The sequence below is a fragment of the Tyto alba genome, unplaced genomic scaffold, assembly GCF_018691265.1.
Source record: "Tyto alba isolate M040663 unplaced genomic scaffold, T.alba_DEE_v4.0 Super-Scaffold_9, whole genome shotgun sequence".
In the NCBI taxonomy this organism is placed as follows: domain Eukaryota; kingdom Metazoa; phylum Chordata; class Aves; order Strigiformes; family Tytonidae; genus Tyto; species Tyto alba.
The window spans coordinates 27,995,037-28,018,698 of NW_024881330.1; positions in this window are offsets into that span (position 1 = coordinate 27,995,037).

Here is a 23,662-nt window from a genome sequence, read left to right on the forward strand (position 1 = left end):
CATATATAACTATCCATATGCACATTTACTTTGGGGAAAGCAATTCTGCAATTTTGAATTAGGAAAGCCTTCCTATTACCTCAGAATTTTTCCTATGTAAAGACTTTAGGACATGTGGTTTTATTTATAAATAAGTATTTTTTAAAAGAGTAGAACTTTTTTCTCCCCAGTACTGCCAGATCTTTCTCTGTGCTCATTATTTTACCAAAATCCAGCTCCTGGAGTCAAATTATTTTATAGGCTGCATCTAATCCTCTGTCCCCCAAAAATATGGAAAATGTGTCTCAATCATACTTTTGATTACATAAAAACTTTGTCAAAAGTAACTCCTTAAATATAATTAATTTCAACTCCATGTATTTTGTAGGTCTGATTCATAATTTCTTAAGTACTTGAAGCTAGCTCTACTGTGTTGCTTTGATTTCTTTTAGATATAATGCTGTGATGCAAACAGCATTGCTATATAAATGTAAGAAGGTACAGCTTGTTTCTGACCATATCTAGTGCATAATTCATGCTGCCTTCTCACAGTCAGTGGTGCACGCTGTATAGAGAGAGGACTGAGGCTTGTCACAGGACATGTTGGAAAGAGGGTAATATAGTTCTAAAGATGTCAAAACTGCAATTGAATTCATGATGAATTTAATGTTTCTTAGTTCTTCTGCTATGAAACACAGATTGGTCCCAGTCATGCCTGAACCTGCCTGTTATGAAAGGTTGCATCTCTTGGGGATAATGACAAATCCACAGGGAAGATGTGTACTCGCATGGATGGTTGAAAAGGGCGAAGTAAACTGATCAAGTCTGGCATATATGAAGGCACAGGGATTTGAAGAATAATATAAAGAATGATAACAATAGTTTTCAAAACAAGGACGAAACCCCAGGGGTTGAAACAGCTGAAATTCTCCAGTTACAATAGGTTGCAGCGTATTGTACTCCAACCTACTTTTTTTTTTTTTTTTTTTTTTTTAATGTGGCTTCTGCATTCCTCCCTCCTTTAATCTATTCAAAATCCAGCTGTCATAAGCATCCTACTGCTTTTGCTGCTTCACACATTTCTTTGAATCACACTTTTGTTTGTGTTGCCCAAGTGGGAAGCGAAGGAGAGAGTGGGAGAGAAGCATCAAAACAAGGGTATCGAGTAGTGAAAGATGGAGCATTCAGGAATAACTCCTAAAGGCATTTAATTAAAAAAGAAAATAAAAGCTTTCAGTCATTGAACCGGGCAATGTAATTAATTGTAGGGACTTAGAATCACTGCTGGTTTATCTTTCTCATTTTTCCTATTATTTTTGATAATCCTATTGATTTTTGATTACATTCTTAGGAGACCGATGCGTGCTTGTGCGTTTGGCTGAACACTGCTGTCCTGCCTTGTTTCTGATTAGGCCTTTCAGTGTGTGCTGTAAACCAAATTCAGTAAGTGAGGATAAAAACCAAAAAAAGACTAGATTATCAAAGTATTTTGGTGAAAAGTACAGTTACTGCCCATTTGGCATCTCACTACTCTTTGTAACCACTTACATAGCAGTCAATCTCACTTTTAGTGTAGTTGAGACTGTCAGTGCTTTTTTGGTTCTGTTGCAAGACGATCAAAATTATAGTCTCTGTTTTTATTCTGACACTAATTGCCTAAAGCTGACCAATAATAATTAAAAGTGACAAACGTAGGGGTTTTTTTTGCTCTATCGCCAGTGATTTGCAGCTTTGTCACAGAATGGGAGATGCAATTGCTGAAAATTAAGGGAAGTCACTTTTTACAGTACCCAACACCTACCATATGCTTATTTCAAACCTTCTGACTTTCCTTCCATTAGGCACCAAAGGAAACCCAAAGAAAAGCCATACAAAAGGTTTTATCCCTTTAAGTGTTAGATGTCTAAATTTTAAGAGCACAGTGCTCACTGACAATTCAGTTATAGCTGCACCTCCATAGCAACACTTCTACCACATTTTACAGTTGTATATGAATGAGTGTTATTATTTTAAGTCACAGTATTTTTTCACATCTGTCAACTGTTTGTTACTGTCTGTGAAAGGCATAAGACTGCAAGGATCTTGGAATTTAAATAGTGAAATAAGAGGTGTGACCCGTCCATAATGGGATAAGTGGGTGGAAAGCAGAGGCTACAGGTTACAGAAGAGGGAACCAAAAGAGAGTTCACATTGTCTATGTGTATGTGTGTGTGCCTTAACTACACATAGGTGTCCTAAAAAAATTACAAAATCCAGTCCAAAAAGCAAACCAGCCAATTAACAAGTATTGCAGAAAGCTTTAGAAACAACAACAAGATTTTCTGTTCTGTACCAAATAAATTATCAAGCCTCTTGTAAGTCTGCCTAATTATAACTTTCCTCACTCTTTTATAACTCAGTCTTTTGTTTTGTGTCCTGTCTTGTTTTTCAGACCACAGGAATGGTCTGCAGCTTGCCCTTGGTTTTCCATGTGTTTGAGGATAGAATGAGATTTGACTTGGGTGGTGACCTGGAAACATTTTTGGAAACATTTGCCAGTAATAACTGTACTCATAGCTTGTTTGTTTTTCTAAAGAAAGTATGTAGTGCACTAGATGGTCATTTTTAAGGATCAGTTTGAGAAAACATGTAGCTAAAGAGACATAAATAAATAAATACTGACTATATGTTTTCCTATCTGAGAATAAATGGATTATTCCACAATCCACTGACATGCAGTTTATCTTTTGTTCTTTTTTTAAAGTCTCTCTGTGTTTGATTTCCTTGTACATGGGCTAAAGGATTATTTTTGTGAATGAGTGATTATTCCTCTCTCATTGATGTAAATGCAATGGCAGTTTTCATAAGATGTGCTGTATTTAGTGGATTCCAATATAGTTGTTCCTCTTTTCCTCATGTTAGAGAAAATGCAGAATGTATTACAACTTCAAGGACACATTTTGAGAGTAAATGCAGACGTTTTTGTGAAATGCTAAGGACCACAATTCGTTTCATGCAGTTTTGTTCCTTAGGAGCTATAATTTAAACCAAAATTTGGATCCAAGTATTATCAGGTTCCCTCGTTAGATTTATATAGTAAAATTTTCCATCACAGTTTCTAAAAGAGGAGTCCTACGTATTTTTTTAAGTTACGAGCATCTGATGTGTTTTGGTATAGATATTTTTTTTTTTTTTAATCTGAATTAAAGTCTTTGCATTTCAAAGAAGCATCATATAGCCTGTTAAAACCAAGCAAATTACTTGACCCAATATTGTTATCATATGTTCTTTTACCAAAGGACATTTAATATCAAAGGTGAGTAGTGGCAAATGCAGCTAAACTAGACAACCCATAAGACAAAGGAAAAATAGAATAGTAGGAAATATTTGCGAAGTTCACATGTTTTTTAAATAGAAGATTGACCACAACACAGACTGCCTGCAGGAACTGTGATAAATTCCAAAAAGAAAGCCTGGAAAAAGCTGCTCATTAGAAACTTTAAGATCAGTATTATATAGGGACATTAATTCATTGAAAAGCATTCCAGTCTGTCAAAATTAGCAGTTTCACCACTGAAAATCTTGATTTTTTTCATCAGTCTGTAAAGTTAAACATTTTGCCACCTCCTACTTGTGGCTAGGGACTGGAACCTGTGTTTTTGGTGTGGTTTTTATGGCTTTAGGTAGTCTTCAACTGTGGAAGTGCAAACAACTTTGGAAGAAGTGGAAGAGAGATAAGAAACCCTGAATGAGCTATCTGATTTTTGCATTAAATCTGCACGAGTAACACAGTGATGGTGAAATTAGATAAGAAAATCAAGATCATCAAAACATACCATGAAGTATTACCTGCTCCCAACAGTAAGACTTGCTTCACTTCAGCAGCTATGTCTGAAAGAAAACAATAGGAATTAGTTTGATGGAGAAAGCAGGGAAATAATATCTAATGGATATTTAATAATAATGCTTTAAAAATGCTTATGACAAACATTGTATTTTTCTAGTGCTTACTGGATGATCTTCATCACTCTGTCCTTTGTTTTGTCACTCGAGTACTGAATTGTACAGACTTTGAGGGAGAACTCATGTAGTCTTCTTTGTTTCTACAGCATCTGGTACTGCTATACCTAAATCTGTATTGTAATCAGGGGAATACTACAATGCAAAGACATATTTATATTTTAAATGAATAAACAGAATACAGTACCAGATAAAAGCAGATGCTGTTATATCCCCCAGACTGTTTTTATCTCAGTAGTCAAATACAGTTTGTTGGTGACCAGATGTACTGATTTGCATTTTCAAGTAATATTTTTGGATGAAGGCATGATGGAAATAAAGTAATCTAGCTCCTCAGTGGGATTGCACGAAAATCTGTTGGGACAAGTTACTGAGAACAATTGGCACAGAAGCAGACAAGGCTCTTAATTTTGCATGTTCTTAAGTGGCTTAGTGTTTCTGGTACAACGTTGTTTTGGGCTCAGCCTCAGTAATAGGCACAGGTCTCTGCTTTGCTTAAAAAGCCCCATGCTATATGACTGAAACAACAGATGAAAGTCTCACTGATAATAGCTTTATTCAACCTTGCTGAAAATGTTAAGTCTAGTAACAATAAAGGCTTAACTGTTCTACATGCCAGCCAACAGGCCTTTGCATATTACAGCAAACAATTGCAAGCATTTTGCATTTCAGTACACATAAAACAGAGCTACTTGGGAATGCAGGATCTGAATACATACCCCTGATGCACCCACACTGCGGAATGGCAGACACACGTTGTTGTAATCAACATCGGTGACCTTATCTTTGGAAAACTGCAGGTTATATACATTGCAATTTTGCTTTCACACGTTCAGATGAAACTGAAGAGATTGTTTCAAATTTTCTGAAACTCCAGGGTCTCTGAGAGAGAACTTAGCCTTGCTCATTTTGCACTGACCTGGCAAAGTAAGGAAGGTACAAGACTCTCTGCAGCTCATAAAACACACCTGAAGCTGGAATCAGGAATGATTTCCAGCTGCTGCCTGCAGAGCCCAGTTAGGTGCAGCCTTCATCAATGGAGCTGGAGTCAGTCAGGTTTGCTTGCCACAGCTGTATCAGCTGGTTTAATGAAAAACATCATCTTTCCTATCAAGTGTTGCATTATGCAGCTCGTTTGGGGAGCAAAGACATTGGTAAATAAGCAAAAGATTTTTAGCAAATTGTGATGTTAATAGTGTAGAGTCTGTTTATTTGCACTCATAGTCATTTTGGGTCCCTGACCTGCTCATGCTTGTAAATTCTACATTTAAAAGCTGGTGTAAAATAAATCACAGACAGGAGAAGAGCATCTCTTTATTTGTTTTGAATTTAATCTTTGTGATTTTTTTTTTCCCTGAATTTGGATGACTAGTTAAAATTAAAATTATTCATTTTGATAATTCTTAATATGAAAAGCAGATTTTTGGGTTGCATTTTGTTCCTTGATTGTGTGGTATTATATGACTATATGGTACTTGTATTTTTATTTTTCAAAAGTTGCTTTATCTGGTCTAATTTATTTTTACTCTTAAGCTATGTTCTTTAGAAAAAATAGTTTCCACTCTGCCTCGGCTGTTTGTAACTTTGGTTTAAACACTTGAATATGTGTATGGCACTGTTTTAATTTTAGATGTCAGATATACCTTCCTCTTCTCTGCTTTAAAACTTTTTATTTCTCCAATCCCTTTCTCCAACCTTTCTTCCCCTAGAACATATGAACATCTGTGTTCAGGTCACTTCTATTGAACTCTTACTTTTTCCTACAGGACTTCTTCCCTGTTGTCTGTGCTAATACATTTCCTTTATTTGCTTTTATTCACTGTGATTTATCTAACATACTGTTTAGAAATATTGCAACTGAGAACAACAAAACATCATCACATTAGGAAAGTCTGCCTTTATCTTAGCAGAATATAACTGTGCAGATCATTTCAACTACAATGAAAACTTACAGGAGTCTTTCATTAGACTCTTCCTGGGAAATTTAAAATCAGTCCTTGGAGATCCACCAACCAAAATTTCGCCTTTTCTACTGTGGCGTTACTGATGGCAGCAATGGGTTGTTGCACTCAGTGTAAAACAACTACAGAAAGGTCTCATAACAGGCTTTGGCAAATAATGACAGAGCTTTTTGAATGAAAGATCACCATAGCTTTTAATATGGGAAAAGCAATGTATTTCCATAATCTTCCTCTTGGAAATTGCTGAGCTGTAGTCTATGTATATTGTTCTGGCATTCACTTACAAAATCTACTGACTTCATAATTTCTCGGCATCGCTTACAGACTAAGGCCCTGTGGCTTTGGCTGTCTGTTATTTCCACAGTGCCTGATACCAGCCCCCTGGAAGTCAGAGTGCTGTGCTCATAGTACTCCTGTTATCTTCAGACTAGCAGTTCTGAAGTTATTTTATCAAGCTTTCAGTTGTGACACAACGATAACATTATGCCAGCAAGTAGCTTGCATGGTTGCCTTTAGAATAATTTTTGAATATGTGGTAACAATCTCTTTTTGAAACGTGTGGCTCTTCTTTTCTACAAGTTATACAAATTCTCTGCTGCATATTTAGGGAACTAGTTTAAGGTCTTTGGAGTTTTTTATTTGGTTTGATTTCTTTCTTTTTGATTTGAGAAAACTAGGAGGGCTCCTGTTACTAGCTGGTGTTGCATTTCTGATTAAAAGCTTTCCATTATGTGAGAGAAAAAAGTATTGCAGATGCCCAGGCAAGATTCATCTAATCTCCTAGGAAAAATCACTCCATAGCTGTATCCCAAAGAGAAAGAATGCTTTGCTGAGGCTGGGATCACATGCTCTGTACTGCCAGTGTCCTAATCCAAGGCAAACTGAAATGTTTCATAGCATCCATGAAAGACACCACAGTGCTTGGGGCGATGTGGCATCCAGCCAGTACCTCTAGATTCACTTTTTCTGCGGCAATCTCTTTGTGTTAGAAGAACAGCTTTTATACTTTTAGAGGGGTAGAGCAATATTTTCATAGATGTCGTTGTTGGTCACTTTACTTTTGGAAAATAAGCTGCAGACAAACAGTAAGTCCACCAACAGTATTTCCTTAAATGCCACTTATTCATAGTGTTTGGGACACATCCTGAACAGCTCAGCTGCCTTGTCACATCAAATGATTGGAAGGCATTTTGACATCATTTAGCCTCTGACCTTAAATTTCACTCTCAATAAGCAGAAACCAAAACATATCCCACAGAACACTGAGAAAATAGAAACTGCGACTGTGTCATTCTGAAATGAATCCCTATCACTACAGATGAGACGTTTCCCTGCTTTCACACAATAGATGCTTTTATTTATTACCATCAAGACTAGAGCCAAATCGAACAATCTCTCTTTGTATACAGATACTTCTTTTAATTTGTTAGTGGGTTGATCCTTTTGAAATTGCTAATTAGCTGAGCTGTTATTAATGTGACTCAGATAACTGGAAAATCTCATAGCCTTATGATCACAGGGCTTTTCAACTCACTGGTCCACAAGTACCATTTATTCACCTGTTAAGCAGAAAGGTGTTTAGCCCAGATAGAAAAAAAGTAAAGTAATACATACTGTTCAAATTGGCAATAAAAGGAGTGTTTTCAATATTGGATTTTAACACTTCCCATTCTTGCTGATTAAAGGCTCCATTAGTTTCTTTAGCAAAAAAACACACAGTGCAAAATTGATAGATAATTTTTAACCTCAAGAGACTTTTTTTTATTTCAAGTTTCTCAGGACATTCTGAAACATCTTATTTGTAGTGGAGGTCCTAGTACAGAAGGAACATCCTCATCTGTGTTTTGTGTACTCTATTCACATGTAAGTCCTTCAGTTCCCTGGTGTTGGCATACCTTTGTTTTCAGTGCATAGTCATTGTTATTAAACCTAGATTCATATTATGTATTGTCTGTAGTAATTTACAAACAAATAGTAGCATGCTTTTCTCCAATTACTAGTCCTCTATATGTTAAATCTCTGTTTTCTTTTTAGAGGCTTATGCTAAAATCTACTATCATTCCTTCTCCTTTTCTTTCCCTCTCCCTCCTCCAAAGAAACAAACCAAACCACTGACCCTACTTCAATTGCTAACTGGTCAGCTGGGAAGCAGGGACTTGTGAGAAGTCTTTCTTGCCCATAAATCAATTTCTTATTTCACTCAAGTCATCTGAGTTCAGCTCAAATTATCAAATCTGCAGTTGGTAGTAACTGGTGTTTAGTAAATGCTTTTTTTCCTTGAATCCAGACCTTTTAGTAGAAACAGTTGGAATCTGGTTGTTTTCTAGAAACACCATCTGCTGAGAAGAGCTATGAAATTGGAGCAGAGGGCAATGGGAAAAATATGACATGCAAGTGCAGCTCAGTGGTAAATTATAGCTTTATAACAAAACTAACTACCACTAGGATATAACTTACTCTGTTTAATTCAGTCACGACAAGTGTACATGATACAAAGTTTGTGCTTAAGGGGATAAAAATCACCATGGCTAGACAGATCAAGTGATCAACATTGCCAAAACTTCATTTATTTGTGTAAAACGGAAGGATGTTTTAAAAACTGTGTCCATATCAGATTTGGTGGTCTAAGCAGTTACATCTTTTGTAAGGATCCTCAGTCTTATCAGCCTTATCAGCCTCTGAGTCTTACTTTTTATTATGCTTGCAAAAGATATCCTTATTAAAGTTACTACAATATTACTTTACTGATTCTCGATTTTAATGCTTTGCCAAATACCTGGGATAAAAAAGTCAGGCATCTCCTGTCACTGTAGAAAAACAAAATGGTATATCCAGATAGGTGGGTGGAAACTGGTGTGTGTTTGCTCTGCTCATAGTCCATGGTGGCCAGATTTTAATTCTGCTCTGGTCTGAAAGCAGGACAGCTGTATAAATGAAATGCTGTGCCTGAGCACAGCTCTCCAGAAGACATTATTAGCAGAAGCACAACGGTCCTTTAATTAAAAAGTTACACACAGCCAGCTAGGATCAAGATAACGATGAACTGCCTGTACCCATCAACAGAGTCTAATCATAAGTTATATTTTAAATAAGAAATATAATCTAATTGGTGAATGCATCATTGCACAATCTGCTCATGGTCAGAAACAGAAATGAGATAGCAACTGTGCAAATGTCAATACTGAAATCTGCTGTTGGTACAAGTGTTTTCAGATTTCAGTCCACAAGTCTTATTTATGTAAGACTCCTTTTCATACCAACAGATTCATTAAAATGGAGGTAGAAAATGTGTAACTTACAAGTCTCTTCTGCAACTATTAGTAATAATTCATTTTAGAACAGAAAATGCTGAATTTTGAGGCCACTTTTTTTGTTGTATTTGCAGGTTTCCACTGCAAATCTTGGAACCGGTTTAATGTTCCTTTCATCAGGTGCGAGGTTATGATGTGACTGTTTGAACAGACACTACCTGCAAAAAAAACCCAAAAGCCTTAATCTGTTTTTTTGGTGAAAACAGGAGGAATTCATTATTGTGGCTCAGTTACCTAAGAGCAGCACAGTAGTCTTATTACAGATGTGCATTTCAATGAGCAAGGAGAAATTCTCTTGTACATTAATTTCTTTATGTCAATCAAGAAAGAGCTCATACATAAACAGATTATAGATAATAAAGGAGTGCTAAATTTTGTTATGTTGCCTGACCTGAACTAATTAGATTGTATGTCACAGTTTAAAGATTTAAATGATCATAAAAATAAATGTTACACAGTAAAAAGTTTATTATATTGGCAGAACTATTAAGATTTTAATTTTATTTCTGTAGATATTAAATTACAAGACTTCAACTTGTGGATGGTCAGGATTAAGAACATAACTTTGAAATACTAAAAAGCAAAAATACTGATATTTTGTTTTCTTCTTTTTCTTTTTTTGAGAGCACCTATAATGAAATCTTTGTTAAAAATTGTCTGAATTTGAATACAAAATTTACCAAAATAGTTTTAAATTGACATCATACATTTGCAATCAGACTTTCAGTTACTGTAATAAGCTGATACAATTCCTGAATTCCAGAAGTCATTTTGAAGACAAGACTTTGGAATTTTAATACAGCATTTTTTAAGCTTGGTTGCTAAGTGGACATATTTCAGATTACAAATAAACTCAGTTGACCCTTCTTGAGAAGGAAAACTGCTATCCAAGTAATTCATGAATATGATTACATGAACAGAGAATGAAAAACATAAGAAAACCAACAGAAATTCTTAAGAAAAAAACCCTTTTGAGTTTTCCAGAGACCATATCTACTCTCCACAGACTGTCCAATGAATTGGCTAAATGTCATTATTTTTTTTTCATATCTCCAGAAAACGGCTCTGGCCATTCTGCATTCTTAAAGGTGCTGAAATAAAATCATAATTTCTACCTGTCTGATTTGACGTTGGATTCCTTAGGCCAGCAGAGGTCCTTCTGAGGCCTGTGGTAGTATTGTCCAGCACAGGCTACTTGGGGACACCACTAAGGGCTACCTAGGGACGCCTAAACTGAAACAAAGTCCTTAGAGGTTTAAAGCAGGAGTCTGCTTTAGCAAAGCTTTTTTGGATGTATTTCCATGGCAATACAGTTTGTTTTTTGTTTTTTTTTTTTTTTTTCATGCTTTAACTTTACAGATCTCGGGGAAGCATAAGGTGTTTCAAGAGATGAGGTTTCTTGAGTTTCTTTGGAAGTTTCAGAAATGTGCAGCACAAAAGTTGTTTAAAATTAAAAAGGGAAGAGATTTAGGATGGAATTTTCAGAGACACTTAAAGGGCTTTTTTTTTGCTCTGAGCCCTTTATTTGCTTAGACACATATGAGAACACCGCATGTGGACTATGGTTTTGTATGTGCTTTGTTGTGGCATCATGTAGTAAAAGAGTGATATGTAAATGACCTAAGGATATGTATATTCACGGAATACATCATTCAAAAACAGTCTTATTGAATTAATTTCAATATTACCTAAATATGAAATTCACATAAGATTTATCAGTAGAGAAATAGACCACAAAGCTAGAAATAGCAGCATTATTTTAGGAAATTAGACATTTTTCTGTATCATGCTAGTATCTTTAGCAATTGTTGAGCCTCCTGAGAAAAAGCTGAGCAGTTTATATTAATCCATGGGTGTAGTTAGCTCAGTACTTTGTGGAGATGTGTAAGACTTACTAATATGCACAGAAAGAATGACTGTACACACAGTAGGGTTTCAGCAGGCCCTCTCTTTATGATTATCCATGCCCTGGGGAAATAAAACTCAAGCTCAGTAGTCGTAGAGGCTGCTGAGGCTTCATGAAGTGAGGCTGTGGTTAAAGTTCATAGTTTTATATTAACAACAATACTTTAAAAAATTCAAATCTACAAATTTTAGGTTTTATCAGAGTCAGTGTATGGTTTTAGAGTGAGGTAGGCATTGCTGTTGCTTGTAGGTGGTGTGAAAACTGGAGAGGTGAAACAAAAGGAATTAGACTGATGACGTCAAGGCTGAGGTATTCTGTATGTTTTTAATGTGCTTTTTTTTTTAACAGGAAAACTGTAAATTTAAAAAAGTAAATGGAAAGCTAGGGAGTTAGAAAGCATGGGTGTGGTAGAGTGTATAAAAACTTTGAATTATAAATGAGAAAAGAAAATGAGCTCCTAGCAGTTCAAAGTAATATGTGAGAAGGAGCATGATCAAGGACAGGATTACTGTACCTGAAACAGAGAAAAGAAACCCCTAGAGGGCAGTTGAGGGGAAATATTTTGCAGAGGAAAAGAAAATTTTGTGCTCATACTCTGTTCTCACTGATCAATTCGATGCTTTTTTCAAGACACGCACCCTCCCTGTGCTGGGGAGTTCAGGACTGGTGTCTCAAATACTCTGAGGAACACAATACTTTGAGAACACAAAATAGTCTTTCAAATACAATAGGTAATGCACATCTGAAGACATTTGTTCTGAGTTCCATGTCTTTATGGAGTGGAGCACTGAAACAGACATTCTTGATCCTTTCAACTAATCGTCTTTTTATAACACTGACAACATTGTGAAATTGCTTCTCTCTTCCCTATCGAATACAACTGCAACTGGGTTGAAGATGGTGGTTGGTACAGATACACATTTATGCTAGAATTCAGATGTCTGGTTGTTATGACTGTTCTTTAAAGAAGGCTGAAGAATGAATGTGTGACTAAAACTCTGATGAATCCAAGCTGGATGTCTGAAAATATGTGTGAAGATCACCCCACACGTCTCTTTAAATAGACATCTTATTCAAGGAAATAGATACTTGTGAAACAGGTCTCTGTTACTCATTAAAAACAATACATTAATCAATGAAAGAAGTTTGAAGTGATAGTGTTTGCTTTACCTTCAGCGGATCAGGCATTTAATAAAGTAACTAATCTGAATATGTGAAACATCTATCAGGTCCAGAAACAATTGAGGTCTATAACACCTGCTGAAGCTTGAGATTCAGTTTTAACATTTCATAACAGAAATTATGTGAAAACAGTGAATAAAAATCAACTTTCTTAAAGTTATGTTTCTGATGCATAATTAGTAAAGCTTTTATTTCTGTTTCTTTTTGATGTATGTCTTTGATGGAGGTTACAATGTTGCCACAGGAATCATCTTCCTCTCTCACTGATCAAACTATGTGTCATACTCCTCCATCTCCTTCACCAGGTCCTTTTGATCTACATAATGTTTCTAAGAGTCACCAGTTTTTTGTCTTTATGGACATCTAGTCAAAATATTTCCATTTCTTTTATTTCCTCTCTTTTCCATTCCATCAGTGTGTACTTATTCAAACACTATTGACAGGCTGCCTCTCTTGATAGCCTTTTATTGCTTATGTCCTTTTTCACTTTATGCTTGTATTCTCCCCTGTGTTTGGCAAATTATCTCCTCCTCTTGTTATAGCTGAATTTTCTCTTCTGTTTATCCTCAAAAATACACTCCTGACAGATGTCAGCCTTTACAAGAAGTGAAAAGAAACCTGGAAGCAAAAGTATTCAATCTTACACTCTCTTTTTTCAATTAAGAATACTACTCAGTTTAATTCAACATTATAATAAGTTTTCCACAAATGATACTGATTTAATTCATGAGTTTATGTGACATTTACATGTCATTGGTTGAACATATCTCTCTTCTCACCTTATTCTGGTTCTGTATTTAATTTTTTAATTCATGTGTTTGTATGTGTCTTTTGAAACCACAATCTCCCCCACCCCTAACCCTTCACTGCCCATACACACTTTCTGTCTGAATTACAGCTTTGCTGACTGGAGTACTATTTGTAGTGCTCTTTTTGCTCTCTGAGCCATCTGTTTTTTTTTGTTTTTGTGTTTTTTTTTTTTTTTTTAAAAAACAAAAACAAAAACAAAAACAAAAAACCAGACAACAGTGCCTGGTTTATTTTGGTTTTATGCATCACTTATGGAAAGACAAAAAATATCTGCTGATTGACTGTGTTGCATGAAGAATATTGGTGATGGTGCTGTTGTCATGACAGCCTAAAGACATAATCGAGACAGATTTTGTTGGTGGAAGCAGTATCTTTTATTAGACCAACTTGTATCACTGGCAAAATTAGACAAGTTTTTGGGCATGTGAGTTCTTCTTCGTGTCTGAAATAGAAACATTGGACTTCAAAGCTAAGTACAAGTTGAGAGCATTGTCTTATAGTTATTACATTCGTTGTGTCTCAGACCATCTCAAAGAGAAAGTAGCTGATGTTTTTGAAGGAACGAGGATGTTGGAGGAAGTCAGAGAGGAAGAGGAGTCTGAGGAGAAGAGACATTAGGGTGGTGGTTGGAGATTTTAATCTCATAGAAGTGCTGTCTGAGTTCATGGGTTTTGATATCTAGCAGATTTGTGAAAGCACCCAAGTTTTCCTTTGGAAAATGTTGTAGTATTCCTTGAGTCTTAGGCCTAAGACATTCAAAACGCAGTAATTATTTTGTAAGATATGTTCCCTCCTTGATAAATGAGCACTTCTGTCCTTTACAGCTTGTGTATGCTTGTTAGTTCTGGTGCACAGTAGTTGCTTAGTTTCACCTGCATGGTTACCCTGAAAGCACTTGATGCACTTGATGAAATGTATTATGTCCACAGAAGTACAGACATAGGAGTTGATTGTTCTGTGTTAAGGCATATTTATTGTGTTGGTGGTGGACAGATGTTGGTTACTTTTTGTACTTGGGAAGGGCCTAAATGCATTCAGTTTGGGCCACAGACAGCTTGCTTCTCATAACGGGTTAAATGAGGTTGGGGCCTGAGTAATTAGAAGGGTGGTTCTGGAGAACCCTATTTCAAAACAAGATTGTCTTCTAATAAATCTTTCAATGATTGCGTGTGTGTAAGTTCCAGTACATGAAATTGCAAGTGGGAATGATGTGTAAGAGCTTGATACTCTGCTACCACTACACAATTTCAACATTGTGAACATTTGACAGTTTGTTTTCTTTTTCCATTTGTGGCAGTCAGTCTGATAAAATATATTATTAATATATACAAACAAAAAGAATGTGTCCTTGCCTTTTAAAAAACAGGCCCTTATGGCAAGAAAAAAGGATAAATGTTGCCAACATTAGCTTTTGTACAGTCTGCGTCACCGTGTGTCGTGTATGTTGATTGCACTATAGTTAAAATGACATTTATGCAACCAATTGAATCACTCTGTGTGGGAGGATTTGCTAATAGTGTTGCATTTAACCTACTCCCTAAATCTTTTTGTTTAGTTAGGAGTCCAATGTGATGATCAGTGTATGAGCATCATTAACATTTGTTAACCTCATCTACATCTTGGCCTTTTTCACTTCTGCTGGTGATGGTCATTCTTGGTATGCTGAAATACAATCTCTATGCTGTTTAAGTGAACAGCCCACACTGTCCTGTTCATTGTAGGGAAGCAAATCTGTGTCTAAATAACCAGAGAACTGTATATAGTGCTTTGACTTTTCCAAGAAATGCCTCTTCTATTTGGGTAATTATTTGTAATCCAGTTCTCTTTGGTTTCTCATAAAGCTCTTCCATGATGTCTTCTCTTCCAGCCCAAAGTTTTCCTCAAATACTTGTTCCCTGAATCTCTGGATGTATATTCTGTGTTTACATGACCAACTTCTCCACAAGAAGGAAGTCTTTAGAGTTTCATCGAGTACATAGTACAAGTGGGTAGTTTGCCTTTGTGATGCTTGTAACATCAGTATTAAACTGATTAATATTAACAACATTATTTAGTGTTAATTTTTGGAAGATTTACTGAAGTGGTACGTTGAGCACTTGTAATTTTTTGGGGTTTGGGGATGACAGTGCTTTGTGGGAGAGCTTCCACAAAGCTGTCATATTCTTTCGTGGAACACAAGAGAAAAGAGGTAGTAATTATTTTGCAAATGTTAGTTAAACTGGTCTCTGTGTCACATCTAAGAGAAGGATCTTGACAGCCTCTGGCTACTGACCTCAGGAACTTTCAGTCTGGGGATAAGTTTGGGCAGCACTTTTTCTGAAGGTTGGTTGGTTAAAAACTTCGCACGGTAAGGAGGAATGAAATCTGGGCAGACCATGAATTTTGAGAAGATAAAGATATAACTTCTCCATGGGACAATAAAGTAATAATAAAAAAAAATGTAGCATGGGGAGTTGCAGCAGTTCTTAATCCTTAGTGCTTACTGACCTTGAAGTTGTGTCACTCTGCTTCTCACCAGAAGTCAGCCAAATGCAAATCAATTCATACTGTGGAACTTTCTTATCTCCAGTTGGGACAGTATGTTTCCAAAATGTCTTTCCTTTTTTTTCCATCCTATAACACCATGAGAAACATGGAAAAGCCTGAGGTATTTAATAATGGTATTGTAGTGTGCTGGTGTTCTCAGTATTTAGGGAATACTCGTTGAAGAATAAAAGCTCTTGTGACCTGTATTTTACAGTCTAATTTCAAAATACTGAGCAGAAATGTTTTGTTTTAAAATTATGTCTTATTTCACCACAGTATTTTCTATATTTTCCATCTGGCTCTACCAGGGTCTTTCCATTCTTTCCAAATGGAGACACATTGTGAAAAGCCATTTGTAAAGATAATGATGTATCTTTAATACAGCATATGACATGAGATTAATTCTTAGTGCTCTTTGGAAGACAAAGTCTCTGGAAACAAGCAGTCTCCAAGCTTATAGCTGCAGAGGCTCTCGCAGGGGCTCTCCTTCCCCTTGGGCAGGACACTGAGCTTGTGGCCTGGGCTTATGCTGTGGGGGATTGCTCAGACTGCGGCCAGATCCCAGCCTCAAAAGATGTCCCAGATCACGTGGAATTTGCCGTGTTATGTAGTTTCATCCTGTGCAGGACGTGCTCCTGAGCACACCTGCCTCAGCATGCTCAGGAGGACGTGGGTCCAGCGATTTCGTTGTGCGGGATGTGCAGCTGCCCCGTGTGGTTTGTCCGTCTCAGATTGCACCGTCCCTCAGCCACCACCATGCCCAAAAGCTTTGAGATGGCCCTCCCAAGGGCGATGCGGGGCTCTTTGTGCTGAGGGTTTGGCTGAGAGTGGAGGAATGGCTTCTCTCTCAAGCTGTGGCTGGCAGTAGTCCCTGGCCCCAGAGCACCGCTGCACTGGTGGGGCTTCCTCTTGCACTGGTACCATGAAATGGCCGCTATGGTTACATCGGCCAGGGACTCAAACTCTTTGACAACCAACCCTGGGTTGATTGATGCAGCTGTACTGGTGTTTTTTATCTGGGATTTATGGGTAAAAAGTACTCACAAGGGAAAATAAAACAGAATATAAGCATTTTTAATGCTACCATACAGCTTTTAAAATTGAATGTTGTCAGGACTGCCGAAATATTACATAAAGAAATAGAAATATTTGACTGAAGAAACACTTCATCTTGTTCTTTGGCAAATAGTTTTTCTAATACATCATTTAGCTTAGTGACAAAGCACATATTATATTCACTTAGGGAGTTTTTCCATCCATTCCTTGACTGATAATTCTCTTTGGGCTCTGAAATAATGATTTAGAATGTGTTTGGGTGATTATATCCTACCTGATATATGAAAAGAAAAGGTTTAATTCCAGATGATCGGTATAGGGTTATAAAGTATTTGGATTTGTAATCTAGAAAAGAGGGGATTTTTCCATGTTTAGTACACAATAGAAAAACATGTTTTGTTATTAGCTGATACTACTATACAATTCTTCTCTGGTACAGCAACAGCTAAAATGCTATTTACTATAAAACTGTAATTTACAGTTTCACTTTCCCTTTATTAAAAGGGAGAATTTATGATAATTATTAATTAGAAAACGGAGTATTAGCAGTTTTTAAAGAGGTTTCATATACTATAGCCATATAGTAATTTTAAAAGAAGGGAAGATTTCTTCACTATTTTATTTTTTGTATTTGCAACTGTGGAGTACACATATTCAAATATGGGTCAAACAAGCTGCAAAAAATCCTTGGTGACAAGATGACGGGAAGATTTTTACTACAGAAACAAATTTATCGAATATTCTTAGATCCAGTTTAAACTTTGTTCGTAAAAGAATGGGGAGAAGGTAGATGGCATAAACTCTAATGTACCATTTCTGTTTTAACTAGGCATGTTCATCTTATTTAATGGAGATTCATCTATTTCAACCTTCCTGAATCTTAGTAGTTGTATCTAATATACGTGGATCAGAAAAATCTCTTTAAAGGCAGAAATCCTGAACTGCACTGCGGAAACACAATATTGCTAACATTATCCGAAGAACACAAGAGTATTCAGACCTTTAAAGACACAGTAAGCCAAGGAAAACTTATTTGATCAGTGTCCTTTAGAGGCATCTGATGACTCAGTATTTGACTGCTAACAGTATTCATATACAGTCCTGTACATCTCCACATGCAAGTCCTGCACTCTCCTTTTTTAATAAAGCAAGTCTGTATTTCCTGCACACAGCAATAACACTGCTAGGTACCTTAGTCATGAGTTTTTAGAGTGCTTTTATCACTTTTGTGTATATAGCTTAAAATCTATTACAACGCAAAGTCTTCTGGGTACTTACCCAGTCACCCTGTTTATGCTCACAAACTGCTCAGACTAATGTCAGTTGTTGAAGAAATAAAACTAATCCCTTTTTCTATGATACCATATTTTTCAAATACTAGGAAATTAGCTTCTGTGTGTCTAACAAGTGGGAAGTTCTTGCTTTCACGTTTGTAAAATGGCAAAGAAAGTCAAAGAGATCAAGCCTCTCATCAAGGACATACCTGAAGAGGGTGAGGTAGCTGGGAAGAGCTATTTTCTGCTGCTGAGTCCCTGCGCTTTAACCTCAGGATCAGAGAAACGAACGCAGGCAGACGCCTGACCTGAAAATTGAAGATTTTCAGTTAAGATCACTAATGAGGATTTTAATTAGTTGAGTAAGCCAGTGTCAATGCAATCAGTAAACCAAATTCCATGACCTAGCAGCCTACTTCTTTCTGAAGGAAACTGTGTTGTAGACATGTGGAAATCAGGCCTTTCTCGGCCATTTTTTATCATTTATTGGCACAAGTCTGGCTTAATTAATTTGTATTTTAATTAATTTTAAATAACATGGTTCTTCTTAGGGTGTAGATCTGTTCTGAATGCTCCCATCTGGACTGGGGCAGCCACCCATTTCCAACAAGGGGGGGTACGGCCATGTGGCTCACTCATGGGGACCTCCTAGCCCTCTCCAGGCTGCCATCACTTGCCTTTCATCTGGTCCCAGCAATGGCCCTCCCTGGGTTACAAAAGGAACTTCCCGCTCTGTGTCAGTGGTTGTGGGAAAGCCCCCTCCTCAGCATCGATTAAGGTTTTCTGTTTTTTGGACCTGACTGCTCCTTAGGTAACAACTCTGATTTTTATTATTTTAGCACATTACCCATTGTGAAAGTCTTGGCAGCGGCTATACTATTACAGTTTTAAGTTATTCTAGACAATCTAGACATATTCTATGATGCAACAGGGTCTCTATCCTTTTAAAATAGCATAATCACCAGTGGAAACAGTTTGCTCCATTGGGGTGATTTGTTATTTCCGTGGTGTGAAGTCATGGTTACAACAACAGTCAGAGATGCTTTCTATCTGAAAGTTTGTGAATATGCAATAAAATAGGGAACTTCTGAGCTTTCAGATAGCTTGGGATGACTGCGTGCATTATAAACAAGAGCCTTGCAACAATCACCAGCAATCACAAGTGCAATACATTGTGCAAACTCTGAACAGGAGACTTCCATATCCCACATAGCTTATAAACAAAACTGGGTGAAAGAGAGGCAGAAGGAGAGAGAATAGTGTGATAGCTGGCACTCATCAGGGCAACAGCAAGGAGGAATTAGCAAACCAGGAAGGGGATGGAAGGGAAAACAGTTAAAGAAGTTTCCTTGAAAGCTCCCTAGGAAGGGAATAGAATAGCTGGAGAGAAAAGGAGATGTGGAAGGGAGAAAATAGTACTGTTTTTCTGGACTCTGCTGGATGGGTTGCAGAATTTCCCTGTTGTGACTGCACTGAGAAAGCTATACTAGCCTGGGAATACACTACAGAAACTAGCCGTAGGGCAGAGCTAGTGCTGGTACCAAGAACTATTTCACCAGTAGGATTAACTGCCTTTCTCAATAGCAGTATGGAGGAAAAGCCCCATGTGAATCAAGCCCGTGCAGAATTAAGTGAGTCCTGCTGCAGGAAAAGTGTTGGTGAGGGCTGTAGGAGGCCTTTGCAACTCTCTATTGCATTCGCAAGTCTGTGCTTCATAAGAGTGAATACAGAGAGAAATATAAAATACAGACATACTCCCAGGAATAAGAATGCAGAACAAAATTGCCAGGCTAGGTCCAATAAAGAAAAGAGTTCAGAGTTAAATCAGAGCAAAACATCTACTGACTATTGATTTAGGTCAATAAAGGACTGACTGTAGGTACAGACACTAAGTCAGTAACCTTTTAAAACTTTTAAGCTGGTTTCTGTGTGCTATTGGGAATGAAATATTAAATGCATAAAAGATACTACAAGCAATCAAAGACAAAAATAAAAAATGTTGTAACTTACTTCCTCATGTCTTGGTTATACAGACTATTAAGTGGCAATAGAGCAGTGTCAATTTGTATTAACTTCTGCCATTTATAGCAGATGAAAATATGGTTCTATTTTTACCCAGCTTCAGTGATGTGCTGCTAATTAAAAAATATCACATCCTAAAATAATTTTCTAATTCAGTAACTTTTCTTCTACCCTTTTACCTGAGTTCAGAGTGAATGAAAGAAAAAAAAATCTTAAATGCTCACCAATTAAAACTTTAACCAGCTTCTGTGAAGATTACTAGATTTACTTTTCACGTCTGGAACTTTTTACAGAAGCACGGCTTTTCTGAAAAGGAAGTGGCAGTTTGTAACGGTGTTTGTTATACAGCCTTGCAGGGGCAAGAAGCTTGCATACATATCCAGGATTTATGCACTTTCCTAAACACAATCCACAGGCTTTTGGAGCCTATTTTGACTGTTCTAGAGCCTTCTTTCACTTTTCTGCTCATTCTTTCCTTTCTAGAGCAAACTCAGATCGGTTGTTTTTGAATTTTATCTGCATTGCAGGGCATTCCTATGAAATCATTAGCTCAGGTATCAAACAGCTCTATTTGTTATATGGAATGCTGCAAGGAAGTTAAGTTACTGCAAGGAGGCCTGTACCATGCATCACTCATCTTTTCAGTGAAGAGGACTAGATTTAGTAATGCAATGGTGAAGCAGAGCTGCCTCTTGAAAATACCTTTGGTCACACTTTCAACTAGAATGACTCATTTTGGCCCCACAAACTTTGGTTTGATTTTTGGTCGATTTCTAATATGCACAGAAGTATTGGTTTTATTTCAAACTGTAGTCTAATTCTTACCACACTTACCCAGATATCACACAGCAAATGCTTTTTATAAAAGTTAAAGACAATATATGAAAGCAGTATGCATTTGGAAGACAAACATGTTTTTTCCTAGGACAGTGTATCCTGTTTATTCCTAAAATGGAGCTGTCTTACCTTCTTTGAGTGTAAATCTATAATGAAAACTAAAAGGGGGGTAGCAGGTGCCAGTTATAATAATCAGTCTGCATGGATACCAAACCTGCAATTATAATTTGCAGGTTAAGTGATCACACCACAGAAAATCTGGGAACATACTAAAGAATTTGTTCAAACTTAATTAGGACAAGTCATTAAAACAAATTTTGAGGGGGAGGAGGGGAAAAAAGAGGCAATGAAAAGAAATTGCTGTCCTTAATACTGTTGTATAAAGTAAAATCACTCTCAAATTAATCTATTTTTGACAGTGAAATGGTAAAAAATTAAGAGTAGGGGAAAAAAACAAGGGAAATAAATTGAAAAGAAGTAAACTGTTGATATATGAAAGGAGAAAGGAAAAAAACAGGTATATGGCTTGCTTAAATCTGTGTGTGTTTTCTGCCAGTGTGGCTGTTGCAGAAAGTTTGGTGTCCTTGCATATCCATTGCTAATTTCTTCCCTGGTTCCACATCAGCTCATTTACTGTTGGCCCCTTCTGCACTCCTGTAACAATGTTTGGAAGGACTTTAATGTGGAGGTGAAGGGCAGTGCTGACAAGGTATGGCCAAAAGTGGCCCATCAGCCATACCTGGAAACTGCAGGGTGACCACAGCTGCACTCCAACTGCCCTCCTTTCTGAGTGTCACAGTGAAGGTGACTGTGAAAATCTGTTCATTGTATTTCTCACTTTAAACTGTTCCATGTTTTTGACTAAACCCTAACTTGAATAGTTTGATTCTGTACTACTCTCTCTTTTTAAAACCAAAAACTAACCAATAAAAGAGCAAACCTACCTGAATAAATGCCCTTTCCATGCCTCATTATTGCAGAGAAAGGTTTGAAATGTGACTAAAGTACAGAGAAACTAAAAGGCCTGACAGAAAAGAATACAACATTGCTAAAAAACCTGGAGTTTTTTTAGGTTTGTTACTTTAAGAGCCTGATTTCTGACTTTTGAACAAAAAGTTAAGACAGTAGCAGAAGCGAAGTACTGCTGTCCTCCCTTGTCCCCCGTGGGCACTGCCCAGCACTGGTGACTCAGAGCTGAACAGCACAAGCACACATATCACACCACTTAAGGACTGGCAGCCTCCAGTCTATCAATGCAGGAGTTACCTAATTAGGATTATTTATATCCCGAGAGATGTCAGAGTGTGCATATTCCTGTTCTGGCTGTAGGATGCTGAGTGTCTGTCCCATTTGTGCAGAAGACTACTTGTGCTCACCTTCGTATCATCAGCGTGGCTGCTGCCTGGTCTACCCTGCTATCATCTTTAGCTCTGCTCGAGCTGTTGTCGTTCATGCTCGTGGCACCACAGGATTGCTCTGGTGCCTGTGATCAGCCAGGGCACAGCATTTCTCTGGTGGTGCCCTGTCTTCACTTACATAGGGGTGGGAAATGTATATCCTGGTCCTACTCCACATGAGAACTCATTCCCAGCTGATTATTTCCTAGTGACCACTCTGTGCTGCACCCGTTTTAATTCTGCTAAAGCAATGTGATAGAGCCACAGGGCAACTGAAAACCATCACTGCTTGAGCCTAAGGTGTTGGAGACATGAAGGTGACCCACTGTCACAAACTTTGCCCTAGGGAACTGATCTTGCAAAAGCACCCTGCGCTGAACCTTTAGAAAGAATCCAGAAATGGATTGCCTGTGCTGTATTCTGGAGGCTGTTACCCCACCTTAGCCTGTGCTGATACATCTTCCCCGTCATGAGAGGCTGAACTGCTGTCAATCCCTGTCCTCCCTCTAACCTGGAATTTAAATAATACAATGGCATTGTTTTAGAAATGCCATGGATGTCAACAGGACATAAAACCTATTGTGCAGGAGGTACCAGATGACATTTTCACAAAGCTCTGAGAAATCATAAGACTGCAATGATTACAATGTGTGTAAGCTTATGATGTTTAGCTCCCCCCCCGCCATCACTTTCCCTGTCTGAGAAATGGGCAAAGAGTGTAGTTAGGGAGACTTTGTTGATGTCTACTGAAGGCAGAACCAGGGGCCAGGGATGCACCCAAACGCTGCAGGCAGCAGTGCAGGGGGAGGCAGCTGACCCGGGCTCCCCTTCGCAGTCCTGGCCCCGCCATGGCAGCACAGCATCGACTTGCAGAGGAGTGATCGTCTCCCAGGATCTTTCCACAGTCACCCAGGTGATTGCTACTGGAAGGTACTCCAAAGGGGAAAGACTTTGGGTCTGGGACCAGTTTTTTTAAGTACTGTTTTAGTTTCTGTACCGGGAAATATCTTTTCATATCCTTTTCCATAGTGACAGAAGAGGCAGTGGGTACTGAAAGTGTGCATACCAACTTACGTCTGCCTTTCTAGGTATCCCAAACCTCATGTTCCTTCTAGAAACACCAGCAGTGTGAAATAGGACCTTTACTATTCTAAAAACCTTTTGAAATAAAGAGGAATTCAGTCTTTCCATAATGCGTCTGACAGCAACCGGAAAAATTAATGCAAAGCTATATCCTTAATATTACACGAAGGTTTAGAAAAGACTGGCTGATGTATTACAGCATGCAGATCTAAAAAAAAAGTATATATTAAAGTCTTATTATTGAAGTATCTAAGCATTGTCCTATCTTTAAGGTATGTGCTTTAACAATCTTGCTGTGAAGAACTCCTGTTACCATCAT